General features: G+C 43.2%; 1 protein-coding gene and 1 long non-coding RNA gene across 2 annotated transcripts in view; one reads left to right on the top strand and one right to left on the bottom strand.

Moving 5' to 3' along the window:
• The window catches only part of LOC147008698 (interleukin-1 receptor accessory protein-like 1), a 724,240-nt gene that overhangs the window by 185,411 nt on the left and 515,156 nt on the right, over positions 1-23,673 (top strand). The window lies entirely within an intron of this gene.
• LOC147008700 (uncharacterized) lies at positions 2,200-4,152 on the bottom strand. The gene is made up of 3 exons (XR_015053287.1): positions 2,961-4,152; positions 2,651-2,708; positions 2,200-2,361 (listed from the first exon to the last, which is right to left on the bottom strand). It is a non-coding gene; the product is annotated as an uncharacterized LOC147008700 (long non-coding RNA).

Raw genomic sequence — 23,673 nt, 5'->3', positions numbered from 1 at the left:
AAAGAAAACTAATACTAAAAATATTTCATATATTAAAAGTAAAAATAACAGGGTTATACAAAAAGGTATATGTTCGGTGTGTGGTTCAAAAAAAAAATCAATTTATCTCCCAACACAAACTAGGAGGAGATATACAAAAGTTTTTATCAGGAAGTAAATTTACAACTACTGGAATACCAGGCGAATTACATCTTCCAGGGTATTCTTTCTGTGGTCCAGGCACAAACTTGGATAAAAGATTAGATGAGGCAGACAATCCTAAATCCTGGAGTAAACCAATCAATAGAGTTGATGAAGTGTGCATGAGACACGATATTGATTATGGGAATACCACAACGTTGGAAGAAAAGCATGAAGCCGATAGAGAAATGTTGTATAATTTGTCTCTGATACAAAATCCAACCTTGAGAGAAAAAGTTGATAGGTTCATCGTGAAGAAGATGATTAGTGCTAAATTGAAACTTGGACTTGGAAATTCAAAAAACTTATAGGCTCTAATGATGCCATTAAGACTGAAGAGCAATTAGCTGATGAATTACATAAACCAATATTCACAAAGTTTCAGAGAAGGAAAGTTTATTCCAAGGAAGTTGATTATATCTGGTCTGCTGATTTGATTGAACTCAATAATGATAAGGGGTACAAGTATGCTTTAACCGTTATTGATTTGAGGAGTAGATATGCGTGGGTTGTACCATTAAAAAACAAAACAGGTAATACTCTTATGTTAGCCTTCCAACAGATATTTAATAAAAGTAAGAGAAAACCTAAAAAATTGTGGACTGATGAGGGTAGGGAGTTTTATAACAAGACATTTATGAATTTTCTAAAAAATAACAGTATTACATTATACAGTACCTTTAATGAAGGGAAGGCAGTTGTTGTTGAACGTTTTAATCGTACCTTAAAAGAGAGACTATATAAAAAATTCACACAACTCGGTTCACAACAATGGTCATCTTTTATTCAAGATATTGTGGATAAGTACAATGACACGATTCACACGTCAACAAATATGAAGCCATCAGAAACATTTACAAAATTAAAATATGAAAAAGAGATTAATGCCAGAAAACCTAAGTTCAAAGTTGGTGATATCGTAAGAATATATAAGTGGAAATCTCATTTTGAAAAAGGTTATACGAAAAGATGGACCAACGAGTTTTTTTTAAAATTGTTGATGTAATAGATACGGTTCCTTGGACTTATAAGATATATGATTTGGAAGGGGAAGAGATTTTAGGTTCATTTTATTCACAGGAATTACAAAAGACAAAGATAAATTGAAATTTTTTGACTCCGCCCCTTTTTGGCTCCACCCACACAAGCCCCCGCCCACACAAGCCCCGCCCACACAAACCCCACACAAACCCCACCACACACCCCCCCACAAGCTCCAATAAATTGAAATTTTTGACTCCGCCCCTTTTTGACTCCGCCCACACACGCCCCTCCCACCGAAGCCCCGCCCACACAAACCCCACACAAACCCCACACAAGCTCCACACAACCTCCACACAAAACTCCACACAAGCTCCACACACACAAACCCCACACAAGCTCCACCCATATTCATCATATTCACATAATTAGTGATTAGTTAATTAGTTCCCCACACACACAACATGTTTATTTAATTAAAAAATTATCCACCCATCCACACAAGCTCCACTCATCCACCCATCCCCCCATCTCTCCACCCATCCATTTATCCACATAAGCCTCATCCACATTCACCCCTCCCACACAAGCTCCACCCACATAAACCCCTGCCCATATAAACCCTGCCCACATAAACCCCTCCCACATAAGCCCTGCCTACACAAGCTCCACACAAAAACTCCACACACATAAACCCCTCCCACACAAGCTCCACCCACATAAACCCCGCCCACACAAGCCCCACCCACACAAGCCCCACCCACACACACACACCCCGCCCACACAAGCCCCTCCCACACACACCCCACCCACACAAGCCCCCACCGAAGCCCCGCCCACACAAGCCCCGCCCACACAAGCCCCACCCCCTCATCCCCCTGTGCGCCCCCACCTTTGACCCACCACCTCCCTCATCCCACCCCCCACCCTTCCCCACACACACACATGGGGAGGGGAGGGATGGGATGAGGGGTGATGGGTCATTGGGGGAGCGCACCTACCCCCCTCCCCCCTCCCCCCCAACCCCCCCCTCTACATCTCTTTTATTCTTTTCTTGTAATTCAGAATCAAGTAATTGTAAACAAAACAAATATAATTTATTAATATTGAAAATATTAAATATTCATTTGCGAGAATGTACAATCTTTCCCAGCAATCTTCTTCAGATGCCTTGTGATTTCGAAACTCAGACACCATATTCTGTTTTGAAACAAAAAGTGGATAATAATTAGGTTCTATAAAGATAATTACATGGTAATATGAATAAGCCTCGTTGACCACTGAATTAACACACCAGGAGCCTGTCATCCTTTCAAGGTCAATAAAATGAATTCCAGTGTACTGACAAAACCACGTCCAAACTAATGATGCAACCAACATAAGGCGACATTCTAAAGAGAGAGTGATATTAATAATAATTCAGAAATATTTACCTCCAGAAAATCATGTGTTGTACGAGTGATATTAATAATAATTCAGAAATATTTACCTCCAGAAAATCATGTGTTGTACAAGATTGCTTCAACAGCTGATGTTGTGCGATAGTGCTGAAAAAAAAAAATAAGTCAAGGGTATAGATGAAGAGACAGACAGGGAAAGCAACACACACACACACACACACACACACGCACACACACACACATACACACACACATAGACACACACACACGTGCCTCACCATTGGTTTAATTCATTCGAGATCAGAGACCAGTCATTATAAATCATTGGCCTCTTCAATAAGAGCAGAGAGAGGTAGGTAGAAAGACAGACAGAGAGAGAGGCACACACACGTGTCTCACCATTGGTTTAATTCCTTCGAGATGAGAGGACGTGATAAGACTTCATGCCACTCATTGAAAATGTCTTTCAATTCTCTTCTAAAATCATTGATCTCTTCAATAAGAGTATTAATTTCATGAACCACGTCGTGATATGTGAACTCAATTTCTTCCAATGCCCTGTCAGGGAAAAAATATATATATATATCAGAATTATCATGATTTAATTAATAATCATTTGCTTCATCGTTCAAAGAGAAAAGCATACACAAACTTACCAACTCTGTAGTGGGCTGTTGGCTTCATCGGAAGAAATATCGTCCATGCCTCAGTTGTAAAAATGAAAATTCCGTCTGGCAGAAACTTTGTCTGGCGAACCGCTTATAAAGCAACGATGAGGAAATTGCTTAATCATTGGGTGTGGGCACAGGAAATGACAAGCTTCTCTTAATGATCTCATCTGGCCACCGCCCGAGTTGCAAATCGTTTTTGGACATAAACCACGCCATAAAAGTTTTGATTCAAATGTTTTCAGTTCGTGTTCTGAGATAAAATATAAACACGAGACCTTGTCTCACAGAATAGTTCCTATTTTTTCACAGCATGACAGTCCAAAACCACTTCCTCATTCACACAGCACGGCCGTGTCAAAAAAACACTTCCTCATTTTCACGGCATGAACTGAAAACATTTGAAACAAAACTTTTTTTCTGGCATGGTTTATGTACAAAAATGATTTGCAACTCAGGAGGTGGTCAGATGAGATCATTAAGAGAAGTTTATCATTTCGTAATGGCACAAAAGGGGTATCTTAAAAAATATAAAGATTCAAATGTTTTGTTTTTCAATATTTTAGATGGGGATTATTGTGCAAAGAAAATTAAACTATTGAAGGAATTTGAGAATGAACAAATGTTTATAGGTTCAATGAGTGAGCTAAACAATATGCATTGGTTATTTGATAAAGAGTGTCCCGGGGCTTAGGCGTTTCAGATATTTCTTTCGAATCACCTTTAACAAATCTTTATCTTGTTGTATGGGTTATTTGATAAAGAGTGTCCCGGGGCTTAGGCGTTTCAGATATTTCTTTAGAATCACCTTTAACAAATCTTTATCTTGTTGTATGGGTTATTTGAATAGAGAGCCCCTAGGTTAAAAGGGGAAATAAAAAAATGACCGTTTTTACAGCCATTTTTCCCTGCTGTGCAGGGGTTTGGCTTTTCTTGAGGCAATGTTTTATGGCCGGATGCCCTTCCTGACACCAACCCTGGTCGCCTCTTACGACACACAGGGATATGGTACACCTATTCTAACCGGGGCATACACCGGGACCAGTACACTGGCACTCATTTCGCCGACCTCGGAAGGATGGCAGGCTGAGTCAACCCCCTGGTGTTAATTCAGCAGCCAACGGGATTTGAACTCAGGACCCTGGGATCCCAAGCCACCACCCTAACAACTAAGCCAACACCAGGCTCCAGGTTAAAAGGGGAGACAAATAAATATACCTTGGGCTAAAAAGGGGATTTATTTTTTCAGGGGAAAAAAAAGAAAAATTTCATGGCTGAAAATCCCCCATTCATTTACATGGGGAAAAGTGAGCCAGAACCAGTATTCTTACCCTACTACTGTGGTTTGCAAAATATAGATTTTGGCAGATTGTGAGGCCAAGGAGCTCCAGAGTCTGCACCCCTTCCAGATTTTGGCCAGAGTAAATGACTGTAGAGTGGAGGGTTCAAAATCCAATCCTTACCAAGTACAAAATTAGAGCTTCGGCTTTACCTGCATTGAAAGAAAAAACATTCTTCCGCACCATCTTTCATCCCTCTGATTGGCAGGCTGCAGCCTTTTCACTCTCTCCAGTTGTGGATAAAATCACAAGCTGGTCAAACACTTGGAACATGTCTTTCAATCCTGACAAATCTCACACTCTCACTATGTCTCTCTGAAAGGACCATCTGAAAAGCACCTCCATCTACTTTCTCAACAATCCTGTTGAAGAAGTCCTTTCATTCAAGCTTTCGTATCACTATCTGCCATGATCTTTCCTGTGAAAGTAATATTTCCAAGCTGCCCTCCAAAGCCAGTCGCCGACTGGGGATCCTACGTCGTGGAAAGTCCTTCCTTGACACACCTGAGCTTCTAACCACTTTCAAAACTTTCATCCGCAGTCTAATGGAGTACTGCTCCCCCTCTGGGGTGGTGCTCCTGCCTCACACCTTTCTCGATCTCACGCTGTGGAAGCCAAGGCATTTAGGATCATTGGTATCTTCCACAATGAAGCTGAGTCTTTGGGTTTCTCACTCTCTCACCGCAGGCAGGTCAGTGATCTTTCTGTCTTCTACCGTCTCCTCTCCAGCCTTTCCTCCCTGCTCTGTCTGTGATCTGTCTCCCATATTGAGGGGTTTGAACCCTCCCCTCTCCTAAGTATTGGATTTTGAACCCTCCCCTCTCCAGTAGTTTACCCCTCTGGCCAAAATCTGGAAGAGGTGCAGACTCTGGAGCTCCTTGGCCTCACAATCTGCCCAAATCTATCTTTTGCAAACCACAGTGACAAACTCTCTTCTCAGGCAGAGCAACCCCTAAGTATTCTATGCAGAGGTAAGTAAATTTGAAGCCACTCAAAACTCCTTGCAATTTATAAGGCATTCACCCAAAGTAACATGGAGCATGGATCTCCATTTTAAGTTTGTGCAGTACTGATTCCACCTTGTTCTCCTGGAGCTGATCGGGTCCAAATAACCTCAGGGTGCTCAAGGTCTGCCAAAAACCACCTTCTGGTGAAACTACCAGAATCAAGAATGACTGCTCACCTTCACTCTTTCATTCCTCTTTTTTACAGCTTCTGGAACAAACTCCCACACTCTTCAATCCCACTCCTCCCTCCAGGTCTTCAAAACAGCTGTTCACCACCATCTCATATAACATATAACCCCCATCCAAAACCACAATATTTTCTACCCCCGTTAATCCACCTCCTCCAAATTCCCTGTTTTCCTTCCTGAAAGTCCCTGTGGTACCATCTTGTTTACCCCGTGTTCCCTGCCCCATCCCTCTCCCTTCCACAGATCTGCTGTTGTTTCTGTTCCCACTCTTTTGTGCTTCGCTCTCCCCCCCTCTTCTCTCCTTCCTTGTTATATGTTGTCTGTGTACTTGCTCTCACACGAGCCTCGACTTGGTATACAAAAAATATATAAAAAGTACACTCCAATAGTGCGTAATTGATGGATTTTTTTTGTCCCCTGACATGACCCTTGGTGCAACCTTGGTGGAGATCGGCCCAGCCCTGCTTCTTTCTTTGATTTTTACACACACACACACACACACACACACACACACACACACACACACACACACACACACACACACACACACACACACACACGCACACACACACACACACACACACACACACACTTGATAATTGCCTTATTTAATATAGTATGATATACATAAAGTGTAGACAGTGTAGTGAGTGTGACTAGAGTGAGTGAAAGGTTGATGATGGTGAGAATCGTGATCGGAAAGCTCTTGGTGAACGTCATCTCAGGATATGCCCCACAGGTCGGTCGAAGCGATGAAGAGAAGAACATGTTCTGGTGTGCGATGGAGAAGTTGATGGAAAATGTGAAAGATGAGGAAGTTGTTGTGGTTGGAGGAGACTTGAATGGACATGTGGGAAGGAGTCCAGACGGTTTTGAGGGAGTCCATGGGGGTTACGGATATGGTGTGAGAAATGGAGAAGGTTAAAGGATCTTGGAGTTTGCTGATGGAGCTGATTTGTTGATTTGTAATACTCAATTCCAGAAAGCGGATAATAAGCTTATTACATACACATCAGGTGGGTTGACGACAACCATTGACTACCTGATGGTGCGTCAGCGAGATAGGGGAAACCTCCAGGACACAAAGGTGATCCCAGGGGAGGAGACTGTTTCGCAGCACCACCTGGTTGTCTGCGATATAAGGGTGAAAGGTGCGCGGAGAATTCGGCGGGTGAAGTACCAACCGAGGATGAAGGTGTGGAGGTTGAAAGAGGCGACAGTGAAGGAAGCATTAAGAGAGAGGCTGAGTATGGTGGAAGATGATGTGGTTGAGCTTGAAAGTGGTTGGATGTCAATGAAAGATAGTCTATTGGGAGCCATTGGTGAGGTATGTGGATGGACAAAAGGACCACCGAGGCACTTGGAAACATGGTGGTGGGGTGATGAAGTTGGAAAGACGATTGAAGAGAAGAGGAAGAAGTTCAAGGAATGGCAAAAGGCAAAGGATACGGTGGAAGAAGAGGCAGCACATGAAAGTTATAAGGAAGCCAAGAAGGCTGCAAAGAAAGAGGTAGCAAAGGCGCACGAGGCCCATAGGAAAATGTTCGGAGAACGTTTGGATTCAGAGGAGGGTAAGAGAGGGGTATTCAGGATTGCAAAGCAGATAGCGAGAGAGAGATTTGATGTGACGGGGGTGAGTTGCTTGAAGGATGAAGTGGGACAAATCGTTGTGGATTCAGATGGAATTAAAGGAAGATGGAAGAGATATATGGAAAGGCTGTTGAATGTAGAAAATGAATGGGATAGCAACATCGAGAGTAACCCGGTTTTAGGACCAGCAGAGAAGATAACTGAGAAGGAAGTTGAGGAAGCTATAAGAGCAATGAAGAGTAGAAAAGCAGGAGGGCCGACGGGAGTTGTGGGAGATATGTTGAAGGCAGCGGGAAGTTGGGGTGTGAAGAGAATGACAGAGATCTGTTATCTGGTGGTGAAAGAAGGCCGCATTCCAGTGGATTGGGAACTGAGTACCCTCGTCCCTCTGTACAAGGGGAAAGGTGACCCTCTGGACTGTGGCTCTTATAGAGCAATAAAGTTATTGGAGCATGGAATGAAGGTATTGGAAAGGGTGTTGGAGAAGAGGATAAGGAAGAAGGTAAAGATTGACGAAATGCAGTTTGGATTTATGCCAGGAAGAGGAACGACAGATGCAATTTTTATTGTAAGGCAGTTGCAGGAGAAGTACATGGAGAAGAGGAAGAAGTTGTTTTTTGGGTTTGTTGATCTGGAGAAAGCATTTGATAGGGTTCCACACAAAGTTATGACATGGGCATTGAGGAAGCTAGGAGTGGAGGAATGGTTGATCAGAGTAGTGATGGCCATGTACGAGAGAGCACGCACAGCTGTAAGGACGAAGGATGGGAACAGTGGTGAGTTTGAGGTGAGGGTAGGAGTGCACCAGGGGTCGGTACTAAGTCCACTTCTATTTGTAGTTGTGATGGAGCTGGTGGCTCTGAGGGTAAAGGAGGGTTTACCGTGGGAGCTGCTATATGCAGATGATCTGGTGTTGATTGCAGAGAGTATGGATGGACTGAAGGAGAAGATGAACAAGTGGAAGGAATGTATGGAGGCAAAAGGTTTGAAGGTGAATATCGGAAAGACGAAGGTGATGGCAAGTGGTAAAGCATGTGGTGAGGTGGAAAGGACTGAGAAGTGGCCGTGTGCTGTGTGCAGGAAGGGTGTCGGAGTGAACTCCATTCAGTGTACAATGTGTGCTGAATGGGTTAATCGAAAATGTAGTGGGGTGAGAGGGTCATTAACCAGTGTGGCAGCTACATTCACGTGTAAGTTGTGCATCGAGGGAGCAGCAGATGAAGGAATTGTTGAGTTGGATCTTGGAGATGGTGTGAAGCTGGAAGGGGTGAAAACATTTTGCTATCTTGGAGACATGCTGAATGGAGAAGGTGGATCAGACTCTTCGACGGTTGCTAGAGTGAGATGTGCATGGAAGAAGTTTCGGGAACTGAGTGGCGTGCTGACGAAGAGGGGAGTGTCGTTGAAGCTGAAGGGAAAGGTGTATGCTACATGTGTGAGGAGTACGATGATTTATGGGAGTGAGACATGGGTACTGAACATGGAGCAGCAACAAAGGTTGGAAAGGGTGGAAATGCGAATGGTTCGGTGGATGTGTGGAGTATCGTTGAGAGAGAGGAAGACAAATGATGACTTGTGGAAGATGATGGGAAATAGAGTCTGTGATGGAGGTTGTGAAGAGAAACAGGTTGAGATGGTTGGGTCATCTGTTGAGGAAGGATGAAAATGACTGGGTGAGAGGGGTGTTGGAAATGAGTGTAGTCGGAAGTAGAGGACGGGGAAGACCGAGAAAAACTTGGCTAAAGGTGGTGGAAGAAGAAATGTGGGCAAGGGGATTAAGAAGGGGAGATGCAGAAAACAGGGTAAAGTGGAGAAGATTGTCATGGGGCCCGCAAGGCTAACCCCCGCTTTAGCGGGGAAAATGGCCTTTAAATGCTTGTGTGATATACATAAAGGTATCAAGTCGATCGGATGAAAATGCACGATTAATGTGACCATGACCTGTTGACCCATTGACCTCAAAAACAATAGGCTTCTAGCTTGTGACCACCTCTACCAGGTGATTAAGTTTTGTGAGGATCGAAGTGAAATTGTGACCCGAAGGCAACTGACAGACAGACACACAAGCAGACCAGACCAACCAATGCACTTGTGAACCTTCGGCTTCGCACGTCACAAACAGGAGTATATACATGACCTCCGTCCGCCTTCGGTGGCGGAGGTAATAATCTCAGCCCAGGTTGACACTCTTTGAACACGAGGATGTGAAAGCTGTGTGAGGTGGCCACAACTCATCAATAGCAATCATGAGCTGCAGGTGCGCTGAGACTTGATCATTTGACGTTGGCAATTGTTGCGCTGCAACTGGTCCCGTGTGTGTGAAAAGACTCCATTGGTGCTTGATGAGGATCTGCCTCATTTTCAGCTTCCTGCCAGCAAATATCAATACTTGTTTTCAATTCTGGAACCCCAGCACACCTTATAGGTGTGCCACAGTCAGTTAATGAACAACACGCCGTGAAATATCTCATTATTCTTCAAAACATCAATGGCATGCAATGCTTATTTCTCATGAACAATGCAGAACTGTTTTTTTTTTTTTTTTTTTTTTTTTTTTTTTTTTTTTTTTTTTTTTTTTGTATACCTTGGTCGAGGCTCGAATGAGAGCTAACACACAACTCACAGCAAGGAGGCATGAGACAAGAGGGGTGGGAGTGGAAGGGACAAAACATTGGGAACAGACACAGGTGAACTGTGGAAGGGAGAGGATGGGGATGGGACGGGGAACATGGCGGAGAAGATGGACATTACAGGGACTTTCAGGAAGGAAAGCAGGAGAATTGAAGGAAGTGGGCTTGGGTGGATTATCGGGGTAGAAAAAGATCGAGGATTTGGATGGGGGAAGATAAGAGGTGGTGGTGAACAGCTGTTTTGAAAGCCTGGAGGGAAGAATGGGAAAGAATAGAGTGAGGAAGTTTATTCCAAAGGCGGGAAAAAGAGGAATGAAAGAGTGAAGATGAGCAGTGATTCGTGATTTTGGTAGTTTTACCAGAAGGGGTTGTTGGCGGACCTTGAGCGCCCTGTGGAAATGTGGTTGGGACAAATCGCAGAGAGAGCAGGGGGGGCAAGGCTGGAGAAGGAGTCGGTAGAAGACAGAAAAGACCACCGACCAACCTGCGGTGATTGAGTGAGAGGCCCAAAGACTCAGCTTCATTGCGGGAGATGCCAATGATCTTAAAAGCCCTGGTTTCGACAGCGTGAAGTCGAGAAGGTGGGAGGCAGGAGCACCAGCCCAGAGGGAGAGCAGTACTCCATCAGGCTACGGACAAAAGCTTTGTAAGTAGTCAGGAGCTCAAGAGGGCCGAGGGAAGGACTTTGCACGACGGAGGATTCCCAGTCGGCGACTGGCTTTTGAGGCAAGGTTGGAAATGTGACTTTCCCAGGAAGGTCATGGCAGATAGTGAGACCCAGAAGCTTGAAAGAAAAGACTTCTTCCAGAGGGATTGTTGAGAAAGTGGATGGGGGTTTATGGTCCTTTCGAAGAGACATAGTGAGAGTGTGAGATTTGTGTGGATTGAAAGACATGTTCCACGTGTTGGACCAGTTTGTGATTTTATCCAGATCTGCAGTGAGCGAAGAAGCTGCTGCTTGCCGGTCTGAGGGATGACAGATGGTACGGCAGAGGGTGGAGTCATCGGCAAAGAGAAATAGAGGATTTTCCAGAGAGTCCGAGAGATCATTGATGAAAACCAGAAAAAGAACAGGGCCCAGAACGCTACCTTGAGGAACTCCAGCCTGCACAGGAAGAGGGGATGAAAGAACTCCATTTAGGGCCACACGTTGACTGCGACAGGAGAGGAAGTCTGCGAGCCATGAGTGGAGATGGCCTTGAATACCATGGGAAGAGAGTTTGGTGAGTAGGGCAGGGTGCCAGACTGTGTCAAAAGCACGTGATATGTCCAGGGATACGGCTCGGATTTCCTGTCTGGCATTGAGGACCTCCATCCATTGATGGGAGAGCAGTAGCAGCATATCCAGGGTAGAGTGACCTGGTCTGAAACCAAATTGATTGGAAATCAAGCCATTGGAGAAGAGGAAGGATTTCATGTCTGGAAGCAATGATGGATTCCATAACCTTGCTGATGATTGGGAGAAGGCTGATTGGTCTGTAGTTACAGGGATCTGTTTTGCACCTTTTATGCAGGGCAGTGATGTTAGCAGATTTCCAAGCAGATGGCAGATGACCTTGGGAAAATGAGAGGGTGAATAGAACAGAGAGGGTGAGCAAGAGCAGAAGAGCAGGCTTTGAGGACACGTGGGCTGATGCCGTCTGGACCGAGTTGCAGAATCTGACTCGAGGTTTGAAAGCAAGCTCTCCACCTTGTCAGGAGAAAAGGATACAGAGTCCAGGGACAGTTGGGTGCGACTGGGTAAAGTGGGTAGAGATAGTGATGGGTTTGGGACACAAGATTTGGCTGCAAACACCGAGTTTAGACATTCAGCTTTATCACGTGTGGAATCAGCAGTGCGGCCATTTGAGGTAAGGGAGGGGATGGAGGGGAACATACACCAGAAACAGATTTGATTAAACGCCACCAGGATTTTGAGGAGGAGAGAGGTTTGAGAGTTCAGACTTGAGATGAGAAAGATGTTGTTTTCTGGCTCTCCTGAGGTAGATACACACTTGTTCCGAGCTTTGTGGAAAGAACTGAGATTGCCCTCAGTTGGGTTTGCTTTCCATGAGGCAAAGGCAAGTTGTTTCAGGACAACTGCCTCGCCACAAGCTTCAGTAAACCAAGGGCGGGAGGAAGGGTAAGACAACTGAACACGAGAGGGGATAAATCTGTGCATGAGGGAGAGCAAGTTTCTTTGAAAGAATTCCCAGGATGAGTTGATGTTTGAGAAAGTAGAGATGGGAGACCAGTCTGTAAGTTTGATGGCTGCTCGGAGACCCTGCCAGTCGGCTTGAGTGAAATGCCAGACTCGACGGCGGTGAGGTGGTTCTCTGATGACAGCCAGAGAGATGTCCACTTTAACAAGGACGTGGTCAGAAGAACCAATTGGAGCGAAGGAAGAGCAGCAGATATTGTCAGGGAAATTTGTCAAAATCAGATCCAGAAGAGATGGAGTACCATTGGTTGAGATCCGGGTCGGGAAGTTGACCGATTGAGTCAGTCCCAATGAGTCACAGAAAGCTTTTGCTGACGTCCCATGGCAGGTGAGAGAGGTACCCACACCTAGCCAACTGGCGTGATGACAATTGAAGTCGCCACATAAGAGGAAGAGAGAGTTTGGATGAGAAGATAGAAGATGGTCCATGTTTTCGGAGAGTGAGGTGTAGATGGAGTCATCACTGTTCGGTGGACGGTACAGTACACATATAAACATGAGGCGGGAGTGGAGGAAGCCGAAGCCAGAGGTATTCCTGGGGGTGTGGGGGAGTGAGAGCAGTGCAGGGAGAGTGAGGAATAGAGTCTTTGATGAAGAGAGCAACACCTCCACCAGGACGAGGCTCAGGTCTGTCATACCGTAAGAGGGTAACCAGGGAGAGATACTTGGTAGTCAGACACGTCTTGGGAGAGGAAAGTTTCTGTTAGGCAGATAATGTCTGGTTTGTCAGTGGCAACCTGCATGGAAAGATCTGAAAGGTTTGAGCGAAGGCCCCGGATATTTGAGGTCCACACTTTTAATGAAGAGGTAGGGGAGGAGGCTTTGGGTGCAGGAGGTGGAGGGCGGGGAGGGTGGGACGAGGGACGAGGGGGAGGTAAGGAGGGTTGCTGAAGGAGTGTGGGGTATTGCAGAATAGCGAGGGAGGGGGCCGAATGAGGAGGAGAAAAGGCTCTGTGGTGCTGGGAGAGAGGGGGACAAGAGACAAGGAAGATGGCAGTTGAGGATTTGAGGAGGTGGAGTGAAGAGATGGAGGTGAGAGAGGGCAGTGGAGGGAGGCAGGTTGGTGGATGAGAGGGGGCAACTTAGAGAGGAAGAGTGAGGGGGATGAAAGGTGGGAGAGAAAGGTGAGGAATTTTTGAAAGAGGTGAGAGGGAGGCTTGGAGGGAGAAGAGTGGGATGGTTGCTTTGAGAGTGAGAGTGAGGGTGAGGGGGTGAGTTGGCACTGAAGTTGGAAAAAAGAATGGTTGATGGAAGGGAGCATCCATGGCAAACTGTGGTTTTTAAAAGTTTTAGGTCAGAGATGCGATTTAACACAATTCTTGATGGATGCAATGAAGGCGAATTCAGAGCATGGAGAGAAGAAGCGCTGTAATAGTTGGATTTTTAGGCAAGGAATGAAGGAGAGGTCGAAATGAGAGCAGTCTGTTAAAATAGCAGAAGAGAAGTGCATTGTGAAACAGTAAAGAGAAACACATGTGTGAGAGAGGAAGATGAAGCATTATAAGATCGTTTTTGTTGTTAATATTAATGTATGAGAGAGTTCAACAGATTAGGTCATGGAAGTGTAAAAAAAAAGAAATCGAGGAAGACGAGGGAGGAAGTTAAGAGGAAGAAGAAGTAGCAGAATCGGGAGAAGGTGAGCGTGTTGTTATTGTTGTTGTTGGGTTTTTTTTTTTTTGTTTTTGTTTTGAGATAAGAAAGAGATTAGTTGGGAGAATGGGGATGTTTGGAAAGTGGGAGAATGAAAATTGAAGGTAATGGGGAGGATAGAAATTGAAGGTAATGGGGAGAAAAAACAAACAAACAAACAAAAAAAAAAAACGATCGAACACCGAGTGGAACCGGTAGGCCTCAAACCTAGGACTAGGCCTCAAACACCAAGTAAGAACGTCGACAAAAATACTCACAAAATAGCACGATTTTTGAAACAAAACCGAACTAGGAACACACATTAACATGTAGGTGAGAAAATTAAACAGTTAAAACGGGACAAATAACAACCGGAACTTAACTTTGAGAATGTCAGCAGGGAGCCCCGAAGGAGACCTCTTGCCGCTCAAAACCGGAACCGGAAGTCCCGACGTTTCGTTTCATGCTTTTTCATTAATCCTCTTCAAATGTCTTTTTGTCTTCAAATGTCTGTTTAACGTTTCATGCTTTTTCATTAATCCTCTTCAAATGTCTTTTGAATAATACTCCACTATTCCGATGTCCTCCAGGATTAACACATTTATCTTATATATTCATGTACACACACACACACACACACACACACACACACACACACACACACACACACACACACACACACACACACACACACACACACACACACACACACACACACACACACACACACACACACACACACTGGAGGCATGTTATTTTACTTCTAAGCTGGACATTCTTCACTCTATCTATATCCCCAACTTTCTTCTTGCCTCAGGAAAAAGGCCAGATGGTTGGAAATGGAGGACAAAAATGGCTTCCATATGGCTATCTATAATGTTACCACAACAAATGTTGACATCCATAATGAAGATACTTTGTCACATGCCTTACCTAGGGTTGGCACAATAGCTCAGAGTGCAGTTTGGCTAACCTGGATTCCTGGACGACTCTAAGCAGTTACCCTGATGCTTCACTTGCCGAGGGCTGTCCTTCGGAAGGGACGTTAACCCGGCGACCTGTCTGCCAGTATTGGTTGCTGATGGACCTTCAAGATTCCAAAGTTTCTTTCGCAAAGATTAGGCCATTGTGTGCCAGCGCCCTGGTCAAATCCCAAACTCCTGGGCTAAACCCACAGAGGGCACTGCAAAGAGAGCACAGCTGCACTCCCAGAGATGTTGCATCCAGCATCACGCGCTGCACACAGATGAATGAATTAGACATGTGAGACCTTTGTAGAGCATCAAAATTGGAGCTTCTTGTGGGCTTGAAAGGCATCACAGATTTGCATTTCAGGGGGAATTTAAAAACATGTCCTTTTTATGCAGAAGAATTGGCTCGTGGAGGAGCTAAAGGACAGAGGGCAACATACACTAATATCATGATCATTGCACAGTGCCTTCATTATTTCCTGGCTCCATTGCTAATGCGGGATCTCGTATCAAGCTTTCATGACCTGCGGTGATAAAGAAGGAGACGATTTGCTCAAGCCTCTCGCTGCCGAGGTTATTGATTGCTTCTTTGTTTCTAGATCTGCCACTTTGTTTTGCGTTATCTTTTCCTTGTGACAAATATCTATGTCTTTGTCCCACCTCAATCTTCTCTCTATGTTTTCAAGTTGGTTGAACTGAAAAAAAATTCAATAAGGGGGTTATGGGCCTTACTTGCTTTATAGAAGCAGACATTTTAGTGGACACTACCAAGAAGTTCCCCCGAGGCACTTATGAGCTAACTCGACACAAAATGTGGACTGGCAAAGCATGCACTCCAATGCTGGCAGATTAACTTTCACCCAAAAGTCAGGGGTTAGGGCACCTTGGTTTTATTGAAAAATCTCATCGTGACCTGGTCTTCCTCCTGAGACTATCTTAGAATCCAGGGTTAGAATCCAAATCCTTAATACTGACTGCTCTCTTCATCTGGATTTGAACCCCTGAATCCGAGGAGGCCTTGCCTAGTGCCATTACTACGAGGAAACCACCAAAACCACATTTTAATTCCCACCACAAGAGTAACCCAATCATTCTCACGTACGTCGCTGCTTTCTCTCTCTCTCGCATTTAATTTGTTGATTGTTATTTCCCTGCATTCCACGATAGCTTTGTAATACTAACACCTTGCTTACCGATCTCTGCACAAGCAAAGCAACAGTGGTTACCTGCCCGTCTTCACACGAGCTTCGAATCCCCAGCTTTGTCTCGATATCTAATCTACGACATCAAGAATCCATTGCCAGGCTTGTGACTCTTTTGCGCTTGGCTTGCACTTTAGTATCAAATGCCAACCCTTTTAGCATCAATGAAATCACCGGAGGGTTCAATTCCTTGAGAGGCAATTAATATAGGCCAATTTATCTCAGGTATTGGCGTGGACGTTATATTATAATGTCAACTCATTTATACTTGCATTGAGAATTCATGCCACATCAGGTGAACGCACCATCTCGCGGAGTGAGTTTTATCTCGAGCTGCTCCAGTTCACATCGAGAATCTGATAGGCCTTATCAACCGGTGTCTCTTACATGAACGCGCACGCTGTTCGCTGGCATTTGTATGAAGTCCGTTGTCATTTTAACCTTGCTCTTGTTTTTTGAATTTGTTGTTGTTTAGATTGTTTGTTTTTTTTTCAAGATGTTTAAAACAAATTGCTATTGCTTCCTTGGTTTGCTAAGTCTTATGTTTGCATCGGTTATGCAAACAGGAATGCATACGAACTGTGTATGCACGACGTTGTATATGACTAGTTGCAGAGATACTGTCCCTAGCTATAAACTGTCACCCTGGTGTTTCACTAGGATGTTCCTCGGATGGACCGTTAAACTAGGCGTACGGTCTGCCACCAATACTCGGCGGACGTTGAAGATCCCACGGTGGTGCCCATTCACAGGAAGTTGGAGATTACTTGCCGCACCCTGAACAAATTCCAAATTCCTTTCCTAACCAGAAGGGGGCACTGCTTCAGCAGCTCATCCGTGCTTGCAGCACTGATGCAAACCAGCAGCCGCGGGCTGCACACGAAATGGACGAATCGATAAGCCACTCGGACAAACGTTTTGCCTTGAATCAAGAATGAATTTCATTGAAAAGAGACATGAATGAAGAACAGGGTTTAACATTTATTTGTATGCTGTGAAGTGAGTTGAAAGCCTTTAATTCCATTCATCGTGTCTGACATTTTTTGAACAATGATCAAATTGGTCTCGTGCGTCGTGGGAAGTCAGAAAGCATATTTTGCTCACATTTCCTCAAAAATGGACAACCTTTTAATTGATGCAATTTCATAACTCGATGGAGTCCTGCTCTTCCCTTTGGGCTGGCACTGCTGCCTCACATCTTTCATATCTTGATGTTGGGGAGCTAGCGGCCCTTAAAATAATTGGAATGTCCTGCGATGAAGCCGCATCTATGCACCTACTCTTTCACATTGCAGAGAGGTGAGTGGTTCCTCTCTTTTCCCACCTCCTTTCTCATCTTGCAACTCTTGCACTTTTTGCACTCTGCCCCCCCCCCCAATCCCCACATTTCCCAGGATAAACACGTCCTGCCAGTAACTCTCCTCTGGTGAACCTTCAAAATCCAGGCTCACTGTTCCCCTCCACTCATTTCATCCTCTTTTCTCTTACTCGTGGAAGCAACTTCCTCAGGCTGTTCAATCCCATTCTTCCCTCCAGGGCTTCAATATGGCTGTTTACCACCACCTCAAGTCACTCCCCACCCATACTCATTATAATTTCTACCTACATTCACCAAACCCAAGCCCACCACTTCCCTTCCATGCAATTCTGTTTTCTCCCCATCTCCCTCCACCCTCTCCTCTGCCTATTGCTCCATTGCCATTTCATCCCGTGTGTCATCTCCCCACCTCCCCAACCCTTTACTCTCATATCCTTCCTCTAAGTGTCCCTCTGTTGTTTCCCCCCACTCTGGTGTTGGTGTGTTCCCCCCCCTATTTCGACTGTGCTACTTCTGTTCCATTCTATGTTCCACCTTTTCCACATGCTTTGGCTTTGTCCACAATAAATATCTTTGAGCCGTTCAATTTTGTGAGGCCCTGAGTTTCATAAACTGGCTCTTTCCAGTGTCCCTGGAACCAGTCATCTCGAGGTGTCAGATCTGGAGACTGAGATTGCCATGGAATTGGCCCATCGCAACCAATCCGGCATTTATTACATTTATCATAGATTTAATTGTGCACAAATTTGATTAAAAACAATCCTGTGAACCGAGGTCTTTGCCGTACCAACATTATTGGGGGATCTTCAAAAAAGATTCAAGGGTTTCTGCAACAATTTCATTCTGAGGTTTATGTCGTGGAAGCTGCAAGACATCTTCAATGACGTCACAATTAATTTTGTACATTGTGTTTTAGTTTGTGGAAGTGTCGAATCTGATCGTTTCAGTCGTTGCCCAATCGTTGCCATATTCTTGCCTGAATTGCTGATGAACAACCGCGACGAAGTTGTCATCTTCAAAGCAATTTGAATGATCATGATTAGGCACCAACTGAAATGGTCAGATTCCATCATGATGATGCTTTGAATTATCATGATTTCAACATCTGCAGCTGATGTGCTTGGCATTGTGATTCGAGTGCTTGTTACCTCCACCACCGAAGGTGGAAGGAGGTTATGTTTTCACCCCTGTCTTCCTGTCTGTTTGTTACTTGGCAAAAAATCAAAAATTTTGACAACAATGTTGATCACTTCCGTTTGTTTGTCCGCTCACCTTTAATCGCCTACAGGTCACACTTTTAAACTGATCTTCATGAAACTTCACCAAATGTTGGAGCTGGTGGTCCGACAGAATCCTATTTATTTTTGAGGTCAAAAGGTCATCATCATAGGTCAAACGTCAACAACTTCAAATTTCTAAATTACTCATTTTTCATCCGATTCATTTGAAACTTGAAGAGCATTTGCATATCAGGTCAATAAATTCCACCAACTATTACTTTTGAGGTCAACTTAGGCCAAAGGGTCAACATAGGCCAAAATGTCAACATAGGCCAAATTTCTAAAATCTTCAATTTTCATCCGATTGACTTCAAATTTGAAGAGGATTTGCACATCAGGTCACGGAATTCAACCACCAACTATGTTTGAGGTCAACATCGGGCAAAAGGTTAACATAGGCCGCATTTCTAAAACACTGAATTTTCATCCGATTGACTTGAAACTTGAAGAGGATTTGCATATCAGGTCACTGAATTCAACAACTATTATTTTTGAGGTCAATATAGGCCAAAAGGTCAATATAGGCCAAAAATCAAGAACTTCAAATTTCTAAAATCTTCAATTTTCATCCGATTGACTTCAAATTTGAAGAGGATTTGCATATCAGGTCACAGAATTCAACCACCAACTATGTTTGAGGTCAACATCGGGCAAAAAGTCAACATAGGCCGCATTACTAAAACACTCAGTTTTCATCCGATTGACTTGAAACTTGAAGAGGAATTGCATATCAGGTCACTGAATTCAACAACTATTATTTTTGAGGTTATCTTTGGCCAAAAGGTCAACATAGACTAAATTTCTGAAATTGTCAGTTTTCATCTGATTGACTTGAAATTTGAAGAGGATTTACATATCAGGTCACTAAATTCAATCACATATTATTTTTGATGTCAACATAGACCAAAAGGTCAACATTGTTGATTTTTATTCCATTGACTTTAAATTTGAAGAGCATTAAATATCAGGTCACTGAATTCAACAACCTATTATTTTTGAGGTCAACATAGGCCGAATTTCTGAAATCCTCAATAGTAATGCGCTTAACTTGATATTTGAAGAGCATTTGCATATCAAGTCACTGAATTCAACAATTATTATTTTTGAGGTTAATATAGTCCAAAATGTCAACACAGGCCAAAAGTCAACAACTTAGGTGCAATTTATAAAATCTTCAATTTTTATCTGATTGACTTGACATTTGAACAGAATTTGCATATCAGGTCAATAAATTCAACCACCAATTATTTTTAAGGTCAAAAGCTCAGCATAGGCCTGATTTCTAAAATTTAGAGATGTAGCCAAAAACTCTATCATGATATCTCAAAAAGTTGTGGACGAGTTATGACAAAACTATGTGGATGATTTGGTTAGGTGACAAGAACAAGCCGATTCGATTTTGGTTCAGATCCAGCCCGTCAGTGGGATACAAAACGTAAACTGTTCCACCTGGTAAAGGTATGCGCTCTACCGAGAGCCCTCCTACTTACTTGATGCTCTATTCCCAGATTGAAATCCTGCCCTTGATTTCATGTAACGTGCAGTTTATATGCATTCTTTCATGAGCCGTAGACACTTTAATTAAAAAATCCCAAAATCTCAGCTAAATTTTACGAACAACAAACTCAGTCAGGGCCAGGGAGTGTGATGTGTGTGGGGAAGAGATTCCTCCATGTTATTGCAATTGATCAGAAATGCAGGCGAGCAAAGCAGCAGGTTACATGAGCCATAGCGACACCAACTGCCACCCTTTGGGCCACCCTGGTGGGTGAAGTGCCACATCTGTTCCAATTTCCAAGTACCTCGACAAAACGGTGTGAGGATGGAGGCATAAAAACTAATGCAAAGCTTGTTCTCACAATTTGCACATTAACTGAGAGGCTTGGAGGTCGAGAGCAATTGTGCAGGTCATGGAACATGCATATTGTTCTGTCGGCCTTTAATACCAACACAATATTTTCTCTCTGTCTCTGTCTGTCTGTTTTTGTTGATGCCTGAAGGCTGAAACATGTGCCAAAGGTTGATGCTTAAAATTTTGAGCTTCACAGTTCCACATAGCAGTTTTTGTCTTTGGAGATCTCTTTTTCAGGATTACAAAATCCCGTTCAATGAGGATTACTTCCATTTGCTTCTTTCCATTGACTCGTCAAGCGGATCTGACATCATTGATATGTTGAGATATAAATCCAACATTTGCTGCAAGACCCCCTATTCAAGGTGGAGTTAAACAGAGCACAGGCCTGCTGAAAGTCTTGTAAGTTAAATTGTTTGTTTTTTTGTCTTGCTGAGCTGATGATGCCTGAAGGCAGGAACAGCAAGCATGTATGGTATTATAAGGGATATTGGCCTTAGGGCCAGGCTGCATGTGTCAAGTGTTCAAAACACCATGTGTTTTGGTGCTGGGGCCAAACTTCATTACTCTAGTCTTCAGGCTGGAGTACGTCTTTAACTTTGTGAGAATGCAGTATTTGGATTTTTAACCTTGTGATATAAAATGCATTTTTTCAATTGAGAAACAGCAATCCTAGTTGTTGTGCTGGACAGGAGCAAAGCCTTTCACAGACTGTGGCACAAAGGTCTCCCAGCGAAGCTACCAATGTACGGTATTCATCCTCAGTACATTTCATAGTTTTCCAGCTTCCTTGCTTGGTGATCTATCTCCACCTGCATTGATTATGCCCTCTCTGACCCCCTACTAAATTTATTCTGGTGTTCCTCAAGGGTCTGCCATCGTGCCCTCCCTCTTTCCTTTTTTCAATTAATGATGTCCTCACAGCTTGTAACAACTCTGTCCATTCCTTCGCTGATTACTCCACCACCCACTCTTCCAACAGTTATAAATCTCAGTGCACCTCATCCATGTCCCTTGTTGCCAATCACCACTGAACTACTCCCTCGATCAGTCTTGATCTCAATCTCATTCTCCAATGGGGCTCCAGCAACCTAGTCTCCTTCAATAAGTATAAGACTGGAATCCTCTTTTCTCCAGCAAGATCGACACAGCCACACCTCCTCTTCTCATGTCCAGCTCTCAACTCCAGTAGTCTTCCTGTATTATTATTCTCAGTATCACCATCCCCAGAAATCTCTCCTGGCAACCGTACATCCTCAATATTGTCTAATTTGCCTCCAGAAATCTTGGTTTTCTCTTTAGAGCAAGCAAGTACTTCAACTCCCATCAGATTCTCACACTCTATAAGTTCCAAATCGGACCCGTAAAGGAATACATTTCCCATGTCAAGGGCAGTACACCTCTGTCAATCATCAATATTCTGTATCACATCCAAACCAATGCTGTCCGACTGATTAACAATCTTACTTTGTCTAGCCATCTCCAACCTTTGGCCCACCATCGAGCAGTCTCTTCCCTGTGCTTCTTCGAGCGCTACTACTACAGCCAGTGCTCATGTGTCAAACTCTGTTTCTATCCCTACTCTTCTTCACTCTGTTCCTAACACCCCTCTCGCTTATACTCATCAAAACACTCACCAGAGGAGAGGGTATTGCATTTGGGTCTGTTTGTCTGTTTGTGTGTTTGTTCACACAGAGATTGAGTGTTTTTCTCTGCAACAGCTTGTCAGATTGATGCAAATTTTTCACCATCGGAGCTATTCCTCATGTAAAATTTTTTCAATGGTAATTATGATGTCATAAGTCACTTGGTGTGGCAGCCATGTTGGAAAAAGGAAAACTTTGTACCTCTGTATCTCTGAAACCGCATCAAGAAAAAAAATTGAAACTTGGCACTTGGCAAGTACCCCTCATGGAGAATAAGTGCTTAAAAACAACATTGGTGCTTCCTGGTTGTGATTTCTGGATGTAACACAATGTGTCTATGTGACAGATGACACTTGTTGGGGCCAATTACGAACTGGCCTCACCAGTCACAGTCATTTGGGCATCAATAGCCAGTATATAAGCCGAAAAGGTTTCCAAAGTCACTGTGTGGATGAAACAGTGACATGTTGCCCTGGCAAGCCCCAAAAAGGGCGAAACCAGGTCGGTAGCTTCACTTTTCATTTGCTTGGCAACAGCTTTTGAGTTTGGATTTATGAACTGCTCGATGCCCTTCTGGATTTGCAGGCATGACACTGCTGTGATGAGATTTTAGAGTATATATATATATATATATATATATATATATATATATATATATATATATATATATATATATATATATATATATATATATATATATATATATATATATATATATATATATATATATATATATATATATATATATATATATATATATATATATATATATATATATATATATATATATATATACATATATGAATATATATATATATATATACATATATGAATATATATATATATATACATATATGAATATATATATATATACATATATGAATATATATATATATATATATATATATATATATATATATATATATATATATATATATATATATATATATATATATATATATATATATATATATATATATATATATATATATATATATATATATATATATATATATATATATATATATATATATATATATATATATATATATATATATATATATATATATATATATATATATATATATATATATATATATACATATTGTTGCGGTTGAGGAAATTTGCAAACCACCATTCAGGTCCCGTAGGTGAGATATCTCTGTAAGTACATGTGTTGTTAGCCCCAAACCCGTTGTTTAGAGGGAATAAATGTGATTCATTCGGGCTGCGACCCCTTGAGATAGTCGTTTTTCTGTTCTATCTTTATTTTGAACCAACCACGTCTCAACCGCCATCACACAACAACCACCAACCACAACGCCGCTTCACAACAACAACAACAACAACAACGCCAACAGCAACGATCTTTACCTTCACAACGCGCTCCCGCAAACATCGCATCACCGCCATTCCAAACATCACCATGGCCATGGACCACCACTTTAAACCCTCCACCACCTTCGCCTCTCCTTCTGCGGCCATTCCCGCACCGCTTGTGGGCACCGAGTGTCGGGCTGTCCTGGCCTCGTGCGGGATGCCCGCCGAGCCGCAGGTGCAAAGTGCGGCCTTTCCGAGGAGAATTCGGATC

The sequence above is a fragment of the Eptatretus burgeri genome, chromosome 18 (assembly GCF_056783735.1).
Source record: "Eptatretus burgeri isolate ZD-2024b chromosome 18, Ebu_testis_v1, whole genome shotgun sequence".
Classification (NCBI taxonomy): Eukaryota; Metazoa; Chordata; class Myxini; order Myxiniformes; family Myxinidae; genus Eptatretus; species Eptatretus burgeri.
Note: the sequence above shows the minus strand (reverse complement) of the source record. Positions and strands in the feature narration are given on the sequence as shown.